Source organism: Lathyrus oleraceus, chromosome 4 (genome assembly GCF_024323335.1).
Source record: "Lathyrus oleraceus cultivar Zhongwan6 chromosome 4, CAAS_Psat_ZW6_1.0, whole genome shotgun sequence".
In the NCBI taxonomy this organism is placed as follows: Eukaryota; Viridiplantae; Streptophyta; class Magnoliopsida; order Fabales; family Fabaceae; genus Lathyrus; species Lathyrus oleraceus.
In genome coordinates this window covers 181,792,101-181,807,504 of record NC_066582.1, presented here as the reverse complement: position 1 = coordinate 181,807,504, position 15,404 = coordinate 181,792,101, and positions in this window count along the sequence as shown.

Sequence of the window (15,404 nt, the reverse complement as noted above, 5' to 3'; positions counted from 1 at the left end):
CAGCACAAATAGAGCCTCAAAGGCATCCTCACTCATGGCCTTCCCATAAAAGGTAGCTTGGGCAATGAGGAACTCGGAAGGAAAACCCTGAATTCCGCCTTTGGTAGTCAGATTAGCTCTAATCAGATCTTCATCTATGTGCAACAAGCTAGTAATCTCTCGAGCAGATGGAATACTCTCTAGGCCACTGAACGGCACTTGATCCAGAATCGGAATCCCAATAAGATGAGAGTATTCTTCCAAAGTTGGCAATAGCTGGAAGTCCGGAAATAAGAAGCAATGATGCAACGGATCGTAAAACTGAGCCAAAGTACTCATCAATCCTTCGTCAACCTGGGTGGTGAGCAGAGGTAGAAGCTTCCCATAGCGAGCTTTGAAACCCAAGGGATCTAATACATACGATGTCAGATTCCTTAACTCTTTTACGTCGGGCTGTTTAAAGCTGTACTTCTTTGTATGCCTTTTTGGTCTTTCCATGTCTGAAAATTTTGCAAATAAACCCTTTAAGTTCCTTGAAAATTTTCTTTTTCTGATGACATGAATGCGGATGAATGCGTGAATGTATGAATGCAACAAACACACTCAAGGATCAAGCAAAGCACACCAAACAAAGGTCGTGGGAAAGCTCTATGTATCCCTAATATCAATCATCCATTTTGGTGGATTTAGGTTTTCACCTTATCGACACCCAAGTTCCATTGATATTAACGGTACATGAACCGGTTCAGACATTCTTAATATCAACCAGCCGCTTTGGTGGATCTTAGGTTTTACACCTGATCCGGGATCCATTGATATTAACAATGTTTGAACGACTCAACCACGAATCATGGGTTTGTTGAGAGTCACGAGCATGGAGTCTCGGTTAAGAACCACCCAAAGGGAGTGTACTAGGGTTTAAACCTGCCAGACATGTTCTATCAGAGGTTCCCATAATCATCGTTCCATCTTTCGAATATTATCGGAGGAACGAATACTCGTATTCCAAGAATATTCTCAAGAGAAACTCTTATGAGTGTAGTATCGTGTAACAATCGTATCAGAACTTACATCTGAACGACCTCCGCACTACGGTCCTAAAAATAGGCTAAGATGGGTTTGGTAAACTACGGTCCTTGGCTTCTGCGGCACATGATTGAAAGAATAATGCCTAACCACAAATAACTTGTGTGACATTATTAATTCAACATGACCTCCACCAAGTGAATGGACTCGCAAGTCAACTGGCTAAGGAATACTCCACACCAGTCAACAAGACTATGCCATTCTCCTATCCTAGAGTGCACTCGAGTTCGGGTATAGAACTCATCTCACAGATCACCAAAGCAAACAGCAATTGTATATCAAGCAATTCACACATTACAATCAATACAGTGATCCCAAATTGTACAAAAATATGTCATATAACGGATAACAACATATCACACAACAAGGGTGAAAAGTAGGCAATACCACCAAGGATTGTTGATCTTCCCCAGCAGAGTCGCCACTTTTCTGTAGCGGTGTATTCGTCGCTATATGATCTATTGATTAAATCATAAGCAAGGTATACAAAGATTTCGAGTCGCCACCGCACTTTTATTTATCCAAAGGACTGGCTAAAAAGCGAACAAAAGCCTAAGAAGTTTTACACGTAGAAAACTAATAAAAAGATCAGAGAGTCTGGGTAAGGGGTAAATTACGCAATGGGAAGGTGTTAGGCACCCACTACGTCCTAGGTACTCCTAGGGAGCCCTTTTCACACTTGTTGTATTAAATTGTTATTTGTTATGACATAAACATTGTGCAAACATGATTGGGATGATGAGAAAAGAATATACAATTTTTATTGGGTTTGAACGGATGAACCCGCTGCCTACGTACCTTCCATCAAAGGTAAGGATCAAAACGCCGTAGTTCGGCTAAGAACTTCCAAAAGTTAGTGGATTCAATTTTAAACAATAGCACTGAGGCTCTTCATTATCAATGGGAGAAAACTCGACCAAGACCAACATCCACCATGCGAGGATAGCTTCGACGTACTAGAGGGGTTAGCCCTGTTTTCAGTACGGAAGTCTTATAGTCGACTCACTAAGGATAAGGTGAGGTTTACATCAACCACGAAGATAATTGAAACCTATGGCTAATGCATGAAAAGATTAACAATGGACAAAGCCAAAACAAGTGAATGGGTGAAGTTAATTGATTGTGATTGTGAAAGTAGGGTCAAAGTATGATTAAGATTAATTCAAAGAAGTATTATGAAATGGAGTTTGAAAAAAGTCAAGGACTTGGGGTCCAGGTTTTTGGTTTGAAAACATGAAGATGTTTGCACAATATCTATGTCAAGTTTGAAAGTAATGTTTGAAAAGGTTTAGGACATAATGAGGATGAATGGATGAAGATGGATTGTAAAACTTCTTAGAGGGTTCACCTCTTGAGATCATATAGAGGATGATTCAAGTGTGTCCTTTGGAATGGGCAATAAGCAATAACAAAATAAGCAAACAAATGATACCGGATGCCACTCAATGGTCTTACTCCAATCTCACAAACAAAAAGCGGATACCGGATACCAATAGATGGATTTACACCAATCTCCTAAAACAGAAATGGATATCAGAGGCCACTCTATGGACTTACACTAATCTCCTGAAGAAAATGAAAGAAAGTGGATACCGGATGCCAATCTGTCTGGGATTATACCAATATCCAACATATGATCATAGGAAAGCAAATGCTAACTTGCAGGGACTTACAATTGCATCCTCACATAAAACAAACAAAAGCAAAACATGGATGTCAGATGCCAATCTATCTGGGCTTACTCTAACCTCCACAGTATGGTCCTAGGAATACAAATGCCAACTTGCAGGGACTTACAATTGCATCCTCACATACAATCAAACAAATGCATCAAGCAAAGATAAGACGAGTGGCCAATGAAATGGTCTTACAACTCACTTCCATATCATAGGAACAATGGCCAATGAATGGTCTTACAATTGTCCTCAATGGGTAAACAACAATGATAATGTCACAAAGACAAACGAGATGATCATGCAATAATGAGCAATTAATGATGATAAATGCATAGAGCATACAAGCAAACATGTGCATATGAAGCAACAACCAATCAATGACAGCATTCAGCACACACTATAACCAAACAAGGAGGCTCATACAAAAGGGTTAGGCATTGAAGCCAACTGGAATAGGGTCAATGGTGCTCTTAACCTTGCCATTGAAGGACTAAGGTGAAGCAGATGAAAGGATATGAGGGGTGTGCCTCATTGCTCTTATCCCTGATCAGGGAGAGCATTGAATATCAGAAAGTGTGGGAGTTCAGAAAGTAGGAACTCTCTCCACAGATAAGACTCTATAGATCTTGGGCTTGGATCTCAATGCTACAACCATGTAATGGGAGCAAGGAGAAGACTCACAGAATAGTAGGAGATAGGTTGCTTATCTCTTGAGTTCTACCAATTGCCTTATTTGAAGGACTTTTCCTGCTTGGGACAAATGTAAACACACACAAGCATTGCCTCTTAAGGAGGACTTCAGACAGTTGCCTGGCCAAATAACAGGCCAGGTCTTCCAGACTACATGAAGAAAAGGGATTATACCTCAATGCAAATTGCTATATAGCAAAGCAAAGCAAGTTCAAAGAACTAAGCAACTAATGGTACCTGAAATAGTCAAACAGAATCAGTACACAATTCAAAAGTCAAAGCAAAAGGAAACAGAAGTCAACAGTCAAAATAGACAAATGTGCAAAGCACAAGACTCAAGTCATATGAGTCAAGCCACCTACAAAACAAAGAGGTTAGCTCATCATAAACAATCAAGCTCAATCAAGTTTGTATGATCTCTTTGGAACATTGTTGCTTAACCTGAAAACATGAATTCAAACATAAGCAACAAGACCACTAGGACAAGCCTAGGGTCAAAAGAGAATGAGAAAGTCAAAACAGCAAGTGGTATCCAATCAAAATCAAGTTCAAACATTTAAGAAGCAAACTCAATTGTTTTCATGTTCATATCATGCATCATCACCATTTCATAATCAAAAGAAGTCAAAGCATGGCAAATGAAAGCTCATAGAAGTCAACAGAAAGACTTAACTAAAAACCAACCATAACCAATTCCAAAAATCACCAAATAAATCATGATCAATCCTAATCCATAATATGACATGCATATAAAATTTCAGCTCAATTGGATTATGGGAAGATAGTCAATGAAAATCAGGAAGTCAAAACAATTTCAAGCATGCTCAAAGAAGTCAACCAAACATGCATCAACTTCAAAAATTCATAACTCAGTGATAACATATAAGAAATGAATGGGATCAACACCATGGCAAAGCTTAAGATGTCTAGTAATCACATATTAAATTTCAAGTCCATCTAATAAAGTATGAGAATTTCACAAATGAAATGGCAACATGTATCACACAAGTCAACATTTTGGTCAAACAGGGGACAAAAATCTCAATCAATTGGAAAATGCCACAATTAATTCCAATAAAATTCACATGTAAACTAGACATACAAGAGTAGGTTCATGCAAAAATTCAGATCAATTTGAGGTAAAGAAGTATGTTATCAAAAATCATGAAGTTGCACATCATTGGTGTGACACAAATTGTCACACCCTAATTCAAAAATTCATAACTCAATGACCAGATAAGATAAATTTACAAACTCTACATCAAAATAAACATGAATGTGTCTAGTTTGTGTACAAAAAATTTCAGGGTCATTGGATATATCATCATCATTTCACAATTGAATTGGTAAAAGGTACAAAATATTGACACATGAACAAAACCCTAATACCATTAAAAATTCAACCATCCAAAAATTCAATAAAAACATGATAAAATACTAGACATCAAGATGAACACAATGCAAAAATTTTCATGAAATTTGGAATTAAAATGGATGAGTTATGATTTTTACAAAATGATGCATCAATTGAAATAAACATTGAAGAAATAAACATTATTAATTAAACAATTTGGTCACAATGGCATTTTTGTAATAACTGGAACCACTTAACGAAACACCGCGTTTTGGCCATGTGAACGAAATAATTTGATTGGTGCATGTGGATGTAACAGTAACGAGGCATGCAACACGTTCAAAGTTTTCTGGGCAAATTAGGGTTCTTCAATGTACAGTGCATCTCATCCCCTTCCCCAAATCGTGAAATTCAAAAACGCCCAGAAATTGGAATCCAACATATCACTAGAACCAGTACACCATACACATTAAGAATCCATCATTCATTTTCTTTAAAACACACTACAAGTCATGAATCGAGCAAAATGAATAAGCATCATCAAACTTGAAAACAGTATAACTTCATAAATACTTAACCATTTTAAACCATTCAAAGCTCATAATGATCAGGGGAATGAGATCTATACATTACATAACATGATTTTGGAAAAGGATGGATTTGAAACCTTACTTGATTTTGAAGAAATGGAGGAAACAGTTGTTGTTTTGATGATACAAGCTCAAACAGAGGTCCACAAAGCTTCCAAAAGATGTATGGAGAGTGACTTGTAGCTCAACAGCCTTTGAAAATGCCCAAATCGAATATCACCATTGATGTGTTCTTGAATAGCAGTGCTGGAAAACTTGCTTACAGTGGAGATTTGAGGTTTGCAACAGCTCCAAGATGAGGACAAATGATGAAGTAAACAAGTAACAATCGTGTTTCTTTGAAAGTTTGAGCAGAAAATTTCCAAAGTGCAAAATGAATGTTTTAGAGAGAAATGGTTTTCTGTGTGTAATGAGGCTGCTGCTAGGGTTGGAAATGGCAGAAAATCCACTATATATTTGCTGTTTAGTGAGCTGCTAAGTGAATGCTAATTATGCTTTGCTAAAAATGACCATTTTGCTAATTGGAGCATTTTCACTTAGGTGGTGGGGTGTAGGGTGCTGGCTGCGAAAATGGGCCTTCCAACATGACTAAAATGCATTTTCAGAACATTCCCAAATGGCCAAAAGTGTTAGAAATGCCTAATTCAAAAACTCAATTTTTCACTACACTTGAAATTAATTAAGACAAGTCCAAAAAGGCCATTTTGAATAGTGAAGTTTTGGTGCATGATGATGACATTTTTGGAAAGAGGGGATCAAATGTGACTTGTAGGAAAAAACCCCACCCAATTTGGCCAAATGGTTTGAGAGATATGGCCTTTCGAAGTTCACAAATTTTTGAAAATGAATTGATCACATCTTGCCAACCATACATGGGAATTGAGTGTTCTTGGACTTTTTGGAAATGGGAGAACAAGATCTTCAACTTTCATGTTGGGCAAAAATTCATTTGAAGCTTGTATCATGATGTAAGTTTAGGATCAAGAAGTTTCCATTTTTGGCAAATTCCAATTACAGGTCAAGTTTCTATTTTTGGAAATTTCTTGTTTGACTTCAAATTCTTCCATGATGATGTTTGACATGATATATGAGGCCTATATGGACATGAATGAGCTCCCTCAAACCAATTCCCACCATCAAATCACTGATTAAATCCACAGTTGACCAAGTTTGACTTTTCTAGGGTTTTGCTTGATTGAACCACTTCTGATGAATTCCAAACCCTAATTCCTTGAGGTCTTGATTCCAAATGATGTCACAACATATAAGAACTCTTGATTATTGATCATGGTGCCCAAATTCTGCAAGAATGGCCACCATCCACTGTTTAATGGCTGATTTGACTGTTTGACTGATGATTGCTTCAGCTGCAAGTAACATGGTTAGATGACAATATTTTTGTATTTTTGGTTAGTAAACATATGAAAAGCAAAGATATACAAATGCAAGACATGCTTGGTGATCAAGAACCACACTCACAAGGCAGACCACCCACTAGGAGGGAAGCTAGGGCATGCAATGATCCTTGAGGCCATGATATGATATGATATGGGCCATGAGGGATCTTAGGGCCAAAATTGGGGTCTTACAACATCGCCTACAGTTTCTTTGACCCAGAGATCAGTGTGATGAAGGATATGATAGCGTTGATTACACCCGACCATGTGGGGATGTTTCGTGAGGCATACGGTGGTATTCTGAAGTTGGTTTTCAGGCTCACCGACAGTGACAGGAGCGCCATTCATACTCTTCTCCAGTTCTATGACCCTGGTTTGAGGTGTTTCGTGTTCCCAGATTACTTGTTGGGACCCTTGATGGAGGATTATGCTAGCATCCTGGGTATTCAGATCAGAGATCAGATTCCTTTTTGTGCCATTAGGGGAGAACCTGACATCCTTGAGATTTCTCAGGCTCTTTATTTGAGTCCGGAGGTGACCAAAGGGGGTTTGAAAGAGAAAGGAAAGTTACCCGGTTTTCATCTAAGTTTCTAGGAGGCTAAAGCCAAGGAACACGCTGCTGTGGGTAACTGGAAGACGGTTTGTGCCTTGATTGTTGTGAGCATTTATGGGACCATCCTGTTTCCTAATCAAAAGAGCTTTGTGGACCATAACGCCACCAGGTTGTTCATACAGAGGAATCCTATTCCTACTCTGGTTGGGGATGTCTATTACTCGGTTCATAACAGGAACGAGAAACGGCGTGGGGGACTGATCAGGTGTTGTGCTCAGTTGCTGTACAAGTGGTTTATGGGGTATTTGCCTTCCCGAGGTGCTTTTGTCGCTCTTGATCCTACGGTCAAGTGTTCAGTCAGGTTGATGGGTTTGCGAGCCACTGATATAGCTTAGACTCATAACGGTATGGGTGGACGAGATTTCATCTACAGTTGTGGGAGTTTTCCCAATGTGCCTCTCATAGGAATTCAGGGTTGCATTAATTACAACCCGACGCTTCTTAGGAGACAGATGGGGTTTGCTATGGAGGTTCCTCCTCTCGAGCGCGAGATTCAGGAGTCTTTCTATTTCCCGGCTGAAGGTAATCAGACCAAGTTAAGGCAGGTGTCTGGGTCATGGCGTAACATTCAGAGGAAGGGCAAGGTTCCTTTTGGCAGGGCTAATAGCCGGTATTTCCCTCTATTTGATGATTGGCTTCGGAAGAGGATAGAGATCACACATCTACTATTTCCGGGAGGTGATCCTTGGTGTCCTTTGATTGAGGGGCCACGCTCTTCTGTCAGTATGGATGAGTTCCTTGAGATGAAGAAAGCTAGAGATCAGTTGCAGGCAGAGAAGACTGAATTAGAGATGAGTGTTGCTCGGATTCAGATGGCTAATCAGGAGATCAGAGTAAGGATGGAGGATCAGGATAAGAAACATGCCCTGGAAGCAAAGCGCTTTGAGATGGACACTGCCTACTATGGGAAGATCAGCCAAGCTTTAGAGTCGTTGACAAAGGAGCATGATATCACTAAGGAGAAGCTATCCAGAGCCTTGAGGGTCATTGAAGACGAGAAGAGGAGGCAAATCCTTGTGAGAGATCAAAGAGATGCCAGAGCCAGAGCCCTTGCAGCATAATGGGAAGCAGAGAAAGCGAAGATCATGGCTGAGAGAGATCATCATCTTGCTGAGAAAGATCATTACTTCAGGCAGATGAAGATTCACCAGAAGGAGATCGGGAGATTGCAGCAGGAGAACACTGAACTTAGGTTCGCGGTGAAGTTTACCAGGATGGTAGATGATGCAGAGCCATCTGTGGGGCCTCCTTCAGTGTAGTCTTTTGTTATCATTTATATGGATTACCGTCGGGCCTGTTGACGGAATTCACTTGCTTGTATTTCCTTTCTGATTCTAGAGAATTGTATTTAATTTGTATCAGCTTTGATGTATGACTATGGAACTCATTGTGCATTTTGATATGTGATGGTTATTTTCATTCAGTGATTGATCTTCAAGCTTTATTTGCTTTACTGTATGTACTCACACAGCACACACATGGTTGGGTGGTATCTTTGCTAAATCATATATTTCTGATCTGTATGATGATATCAAATGATGAGTATCAGATTGTTGTCGCCGAATTATTATCTGTCTCGATGAAACCAGGATCGAAAAGATAGAGTGTTCCTCATACGGATAGACATTGCATTCATGCATGAACCATAATAACTTGTCTTCTGTTTTACAGGTGTCAGTTTCTAACCTGTTTGATTGGCACAGGAATGACGAATCTTCCCAACGCCGACCTTCTCGAACTGAAAGAGATGATGAGAGAGTTATTCAAAGTCGTGCAGGGGCTCGCCTTAGGGCAGAAGGCAATCGCCAAGAAGGTGGAGAGGATTGAAAACTGGCTGAGAATGGGGGAAACCCAGGGAGATGCTCTGTCGTCTGGAGTAAAGAAGCCCTCTGGCGGTATTCAGCACAAGAGGGAGGTTGAATCAAGTGAGGTGCATGCCAAGAGGGGTAAGGATCGTTATCACCCGTACACTGTTGCGGTAACAATGCCTGCTGTTAATCAATCGGTACAACAGCAACATCAACCACCTCAACAGAGAGCACAGAAAGCTGGATACCAAGTGAGAGGAAAGGGGGTTGATCGTCAATTTGATAAGCCACCTATGACGTATGCTCTTCTGTTGAAGAGGTTGAAGGATCTTGGATTGGTGCGGCCAAGGATGTTGACTCCGTTGAAACCTGATCAGAGGCCTGCCGGTTATGATGAGAATGCCAAATGTGAATTTCACTCTGGTGCCCCTGGACATAATGTGGAGAATTGTAAAGCTTTTAAGCATATTGTCCAGGACCTGGTGGATTCCAAGGCCATTAGTTTTGCACAATCTCTAAATGTTAATGCTAATCACATGCCCGCGCATGGTCAGATGGGGATGAATGCAATTGCTGAGGATAGGAGGACGATTGGGCTGATGAATGGGGATCAGTTAAAAGCTCCAATGTCTGTGGTTCAGAGACCTCTGATGAAGAATGGAGATTTCCCTGGTTGTGATAATTGTTATGCGGCTGTCGCCACAAACGGGTGTGTAATGATGAGGGGAACGACTCAGAGAACAATGGATGGTGGAAAATTTGAAACACCATGTCAGGCAGTTGAAACTGTCAAGGTGGAGAATGCCATTATTGCTGAGAAAGAGAAAAAGTTGTCCATTTCTTCTTACAAACAGGCCGTGGAAGTGGTAAGAAATGGAGGGATCCCATGCTGGGGAAGGATCATAGACATTGTGGTGAAGGCGGATATGTTCGGGGTTGGCTATCAGCCGGATCAAGAGTCGTCTATACAAAACAGAAGACGTCGTCCACCGTTCGCATTTGTCAGTACCGGAGTGCTGGATCCAGGTCACGCCTATACAGTGGGTGAAGAGATTGACAGTGACCGCGAGCTGGAGTTGTGGATAAAATCGTGCGTACCAGGAAGCTGGAAGGCCTAAAAGATCAGCACTGTCACTCATCCAGAAGAGTAATATTTCTTGTTTTTCAGTTTTTATTTGTATGAAAGCCATGCGTGTTGCCCGACACGTAATGGTTCATTGTAAGGGCCACCTCATGTTTCATTTTGCAACATTTTGCATCATAAATAAATGGATGTTTTTCAATTAAAAGCGGTGTTCCTTGTTTTTCATTTATTTTTGCAGTTTAAAAACAAATAAAAATGGCAATGTTTGTTTTCATTTTTTCCTTTTTGATTTGTCTCGTTCCGACTCCGAAAAATAATTCGCCGGATCTCATTGATAACAGTTTGGTTACACCTCATATGACTTCGACAATCCGATCTATCATGCCGAAGAAGAAGGCGAAGAAGATTGTGATCTGCTGGAATTAGCCAGGTTGTTGAAATAAGAGGAGAAGGTAATTCATCCGCATGAAGAGCGAGTTGAGATCGTTAATCTGGGCACCGCCGAGGTCGGAGAGGAAGTGAAAGTTGGTTCCGCCTTCGAGGCAAGTGTCAAGAGTGGAGGTGATGCCATTCGGTCTCAAGAACGCCGGTGCCACATATCAGGGTGACTTTGTTTCATGATATGATTCATCCTGAAATCGAATGCTATGTTGATGACATGATAGCAAAGTCCCAAACAGAAGAGGGGCATCTGGTGGATCTGGCCAAGCTGAGTGGACCAGTTGAGACAATTCAAACGGAGGTTGAATTCAGATAAGTGCACTATCAGAGTGCGGTCCGGTAAGATGTTGGGGTTCATTGTAAGAGAGGAATCGAGGTTGATCCTGCTTAAAAAAAAAACAAGAAGTGCCTGAACCGAGAACAAAAAAAAAAGGGGGGGTTCGTGGTTTCTTAGGTAGATTGAACTGCATTTCACGGTTCACATTTCGTCTAACAGCCACGTGTGAACCCATATTCAAGCTGAGAAAAAAAAATCAAACGGTCAGGTGGAATAATGATTGCCAAGGGGCATTGAGAAATAAAAGAATAGTTGCAGGAGCCTCCGATTCTGTTGCCTCCCTATGGAAAGAGACTGTTAATCTGTACTTGACGGTCCTCGAGGGGTCTATGAGGTGTGTATTGGGGCAGCATGACGAGTCCGGTCGAAAAGAGCATGCAATTTACCTTAGCAAAAAGTTTACCGACTGTGAAACAATATATTCACTGCTCGAGAAAACTTGTTGTACTTTGGCATAGGCTGCTCGCCGATTGAGACAGTGTATGCTGGTTCATACCACTTTATGGATTTCCAAGATGGATCTGATCAAGTACATATCTGAAAAGCCAGCATTGACCGGACGGGTTGCGGGATGGCAAGTGATTCTGACCGAATGCGATATTCAATGCAACTTTCAGAAGGCAATCAAGGGGAATGTATTGTCTGATTACCTCGCCTAACAACCCGTGGAGGATTATCAACTGATGATGTTTGAGTTCCCTGATGAGGACATCTCGAGGTGCTCAAATCGAAAGATTATGAGGAACCGATCCCGGAGGAGGGGCCTGGCCCTAAATCCGAACGAATTCTGATGTCTGATGGGGCCATTAACATGAATGGAAGCGGAGTTGGTGTCGTTCTGGTTGCGCCGAAGAGATCCCACATTCCTTGTGCTTCCTGACTAGCATTTGAATGCACCGACGGTGTGATTAAGTATGAAGCTGGTATCCTGGGTATCGAACCTCGGTGCGTGAGCCTACTAGGGCAAAAGCATTTCTCGTTGGTATATGGAATGGAAGCCGTATTACCGATTGAAGTTCAAATTCCCTCTTTGAGAGTCCTGATGGACGTAAAGTTGCAAGAGGCTGAGTGGGTAAGGACCCGGTATGAAGAGTTAAGCCTGATTGAGGAAAAGAGGTTGGCAGCCATCTGTCATGGGCAGTTGTACCAGCAACGGATGAAGCGTGCTTTTGACCGAAAGGTACGACCTCGTGTGTATCACGTGGGTGATATGGTGCTGAAAAGGATCCTTCCTCCTCAAAACGACCGTAGGGGCAAATGGGCACCCAATTATGAAGGTCCATTCGTGGTCAAGAAGGTTTTCTCTGGCGGAGCCTTATTGCTGACGACCATGGATGGCGAGGATTTTCCATCCCCTGTGAATGCTGATGCAGTTAAAAAATACTTCGTATAAAGAGACCCGCTGGACGAAAAGAATAAAATATTCCAGGCAAAAATGGGCATCCCGGCGAACCGAAAACAGAAGGAAAAGGTTCGGGCAAAAATTAGGGATAAAAAAGGAAAAATTGTACACCTGGCAAGTCGAAAACCTGAAAAGGCGGCTTGGGCAAAAAAGGGTATCCCGGTGGATTGAAAACCCGAAAGGGCGGTCTAGGCAAAAGAGGGATTGAAACGAACAACTGCGTCTGGCATGATCGTTTGCGCTTTGGTTAAGGCACATGGATAATCCCCGGTAGGGATCAGTCAGAAGCGTCTTGTTCAGAAGGCAGAAAGCAAGGAGAGTCTGAGGACATATGGGGTGTAACCGAGTTGGAACCCGATGAGATCACGGTTTCACATTTCCATTAGGATAGATTTTTCCTTTTGTGCGCAATTACCTCTTTTCAGGAATTGCTTCTTTTGTATTGCTCAAATTTGAGCCACACTTTTTCAATCAATAAAATGCATATTCAGTCAAATAATTTTTGTTTTTGTTTTCATTAACGCTTTGATTGCAAAAACATCCAGTTATTTTTGATAAAGAATCTTTGCATTTTTAGACATACAGGTCCCTTCCAATGCATGCTTATAAGATTGAAAATTTGAAATCTTATTCGGTAGGTTGAGTGACCCAAGTGTTGAAATCTTGACACGCCTGGGGCACGTTTTTATCTAACGATCTCTTTTGCAGGTGCTGTTAGATATTTTCACTCACTTGCAGGTTGTGATGTGGAAGCTTTTGATAAACAATCCCCATGGAGTCCAATCAGGGACGAATGAATAGGAGAATGGTGAAAAAAAATGGCGAGGACGTACGACGATCCTTGGGAATTAATCAAGAAGACTCTTCAAAGTCTGAAGATTGAAAAGTTTGTACCAATCCGAGGCATTCGCTCTCCGTAGAGTACGAAGATGTCGAGAATACAAGGTGATGAATCAGAAAAGTCCAGACGAGGCTGGGAGTTCTCAAAATTGGAAAGTTGATAGTGGATTTAGACGGGGACTACCAAGGTTCGACGAGTCGACGGGTGTTCAGTATCAAAATTTCCTCATCTCCCCAAGCAGAGTCAGGATAACTGATTCCCCAGCAGATTCAAGGTCTGTGGCTTCCCTAGCAGGGTCAGGATGGTTATTCCCCAGCAGGTTGAAGATTGGTGTTTCCTTAGCAGCCAGGCCCAAAGGTTGCTATTTCCCAGCGGAGGTATCTGTTGGTAGTGGTATTTCCAAGCAGAGTCGGGATTGATATTCCCCAGCAAGTCAGAGACCGTTGTTTCCCCACATAGTGCATTGGTGGATTCTTCCCCAGTGATGTCCCCAAGCGGGTCGAGTGCAAAAGAGGTTTTCCCCAGCAAGGGTTGCTTATTTCCCAGCAGCAGTGTTATTCCCCAGCAGGGTGGAAATTAGAGTGTTGGCAAGATCCTCAGCGGAGTGCCTCGAGCTCCCCAGAAGAGTCTCTTGAGGGGGATACCTTTTATACATTCATCATGTAGAATAAGCATAGCATATTGCATAATAAATCGCGTAGCATTTCCATAATTATGGAGCATTGCGCTAAAAATCATCATGCATCGTCATTGCAAGCATCAGTTAGTCTCAAGCCGAGGTTGGCGTTTGAGATTTGTGTTTCGCCAGTGGGTGAAGGTGCTACTCAAGCCGTGGTTACCGTTTGAGAGGTGGTTTCGCTGGTTGGAAGATCAACATCAGCATTGCAAGCATAAGTTAACCCCAAGCCGTGGTTACCATCCAAGAATGGGTTTTGCCGGTCAGTGAAGATGATACTCTGAGGAGTTTGGCATTGTGATGTTGAATCAACAATATTCCCCAGTAGTGCGAAACTAGAGGAGATTTCTGTCGTGTGAGATAGAATTTGGAGATGTTACTCTGAGGAGTTTAGCATCATGACGTCAGGTTAGCAATGTTCCCCAGTAGTACGATATTGGAGGAAACTTTTCCGTCGGGCGGAGATGGAAATGAAATCAAAGGACGTTACACGATCAGCGCGAAAATACAATTCAAATGGAGAAAGGGAGACACGAGGTGTTTTCTGGAGAACGGGGTTCACAATGGCGATCACACGTTATCGTCAGGCGACTGGGGTTTAAAATGGAGAGCGGGGTTCATTATTTGGCAAACAAGACTACTATGAAGTTGTCGGGGTTCAACTGCGGTGATCCGGGATCATTCGCGCAAAAGAAAATATTTGTTCGGGGTTCAAGAAAACGAAAAAGAGGAAATCATCAGAAAGTTTCAGGGTCCAAAAGGTAAAATAACAAGAAAGAGATAATCCCCAGCTAAACACGAAGTGTTCGTTGGCTAGGGTTGAATAGAGAGTAGCCGGTTCATGGCCTGGTTTCCCCAGCATGGGTCGTGGGCACGCGTGCCGACTCATTTATCACTGTTTTGTTATCTCTGCCGATGCTGACAGACATAGAAGTTTCTGATTTCCAGATCGAAGAAGTTCTCAACAATCAGGACGAAGAACTTGCGGCAGTCAGGCCAGTTTCCCGGTATCCAGACCGAAGCGGTATCTAGACCGAGGTGGGTATTCAGACCAGTTTCCGATTTCCAGATCGAAGAAGTTCTCAACAATCAGGACGAAGAACTTGTGGCACTCCGGCCAGTTTCCGATTTCCAGATCGAAGAAGTTCTCAACAATCAGGACGAAGAACTTGCGGCAGTCAGGCCAGTTTCCCGGTATCCAGACCGAAGCGGTATCTAGACCGAGGTGGGTATTCAGACCAGTTTCCGATTTCCAGATCGAAGAAGTTCTCAACAATCAGGACGAAGAACTTGCGGCAGTCAGGCCAGTTTCCTGGTATCCAGACCGAAGCGGTATCTAGACCGAGGTGGGTATTCAGACCAGTTTCCGATTTCCAGATCGAAGAAGCTCCCGATGATTAGATCGATGCAGCTTGCGGAAGTTAGGCCAG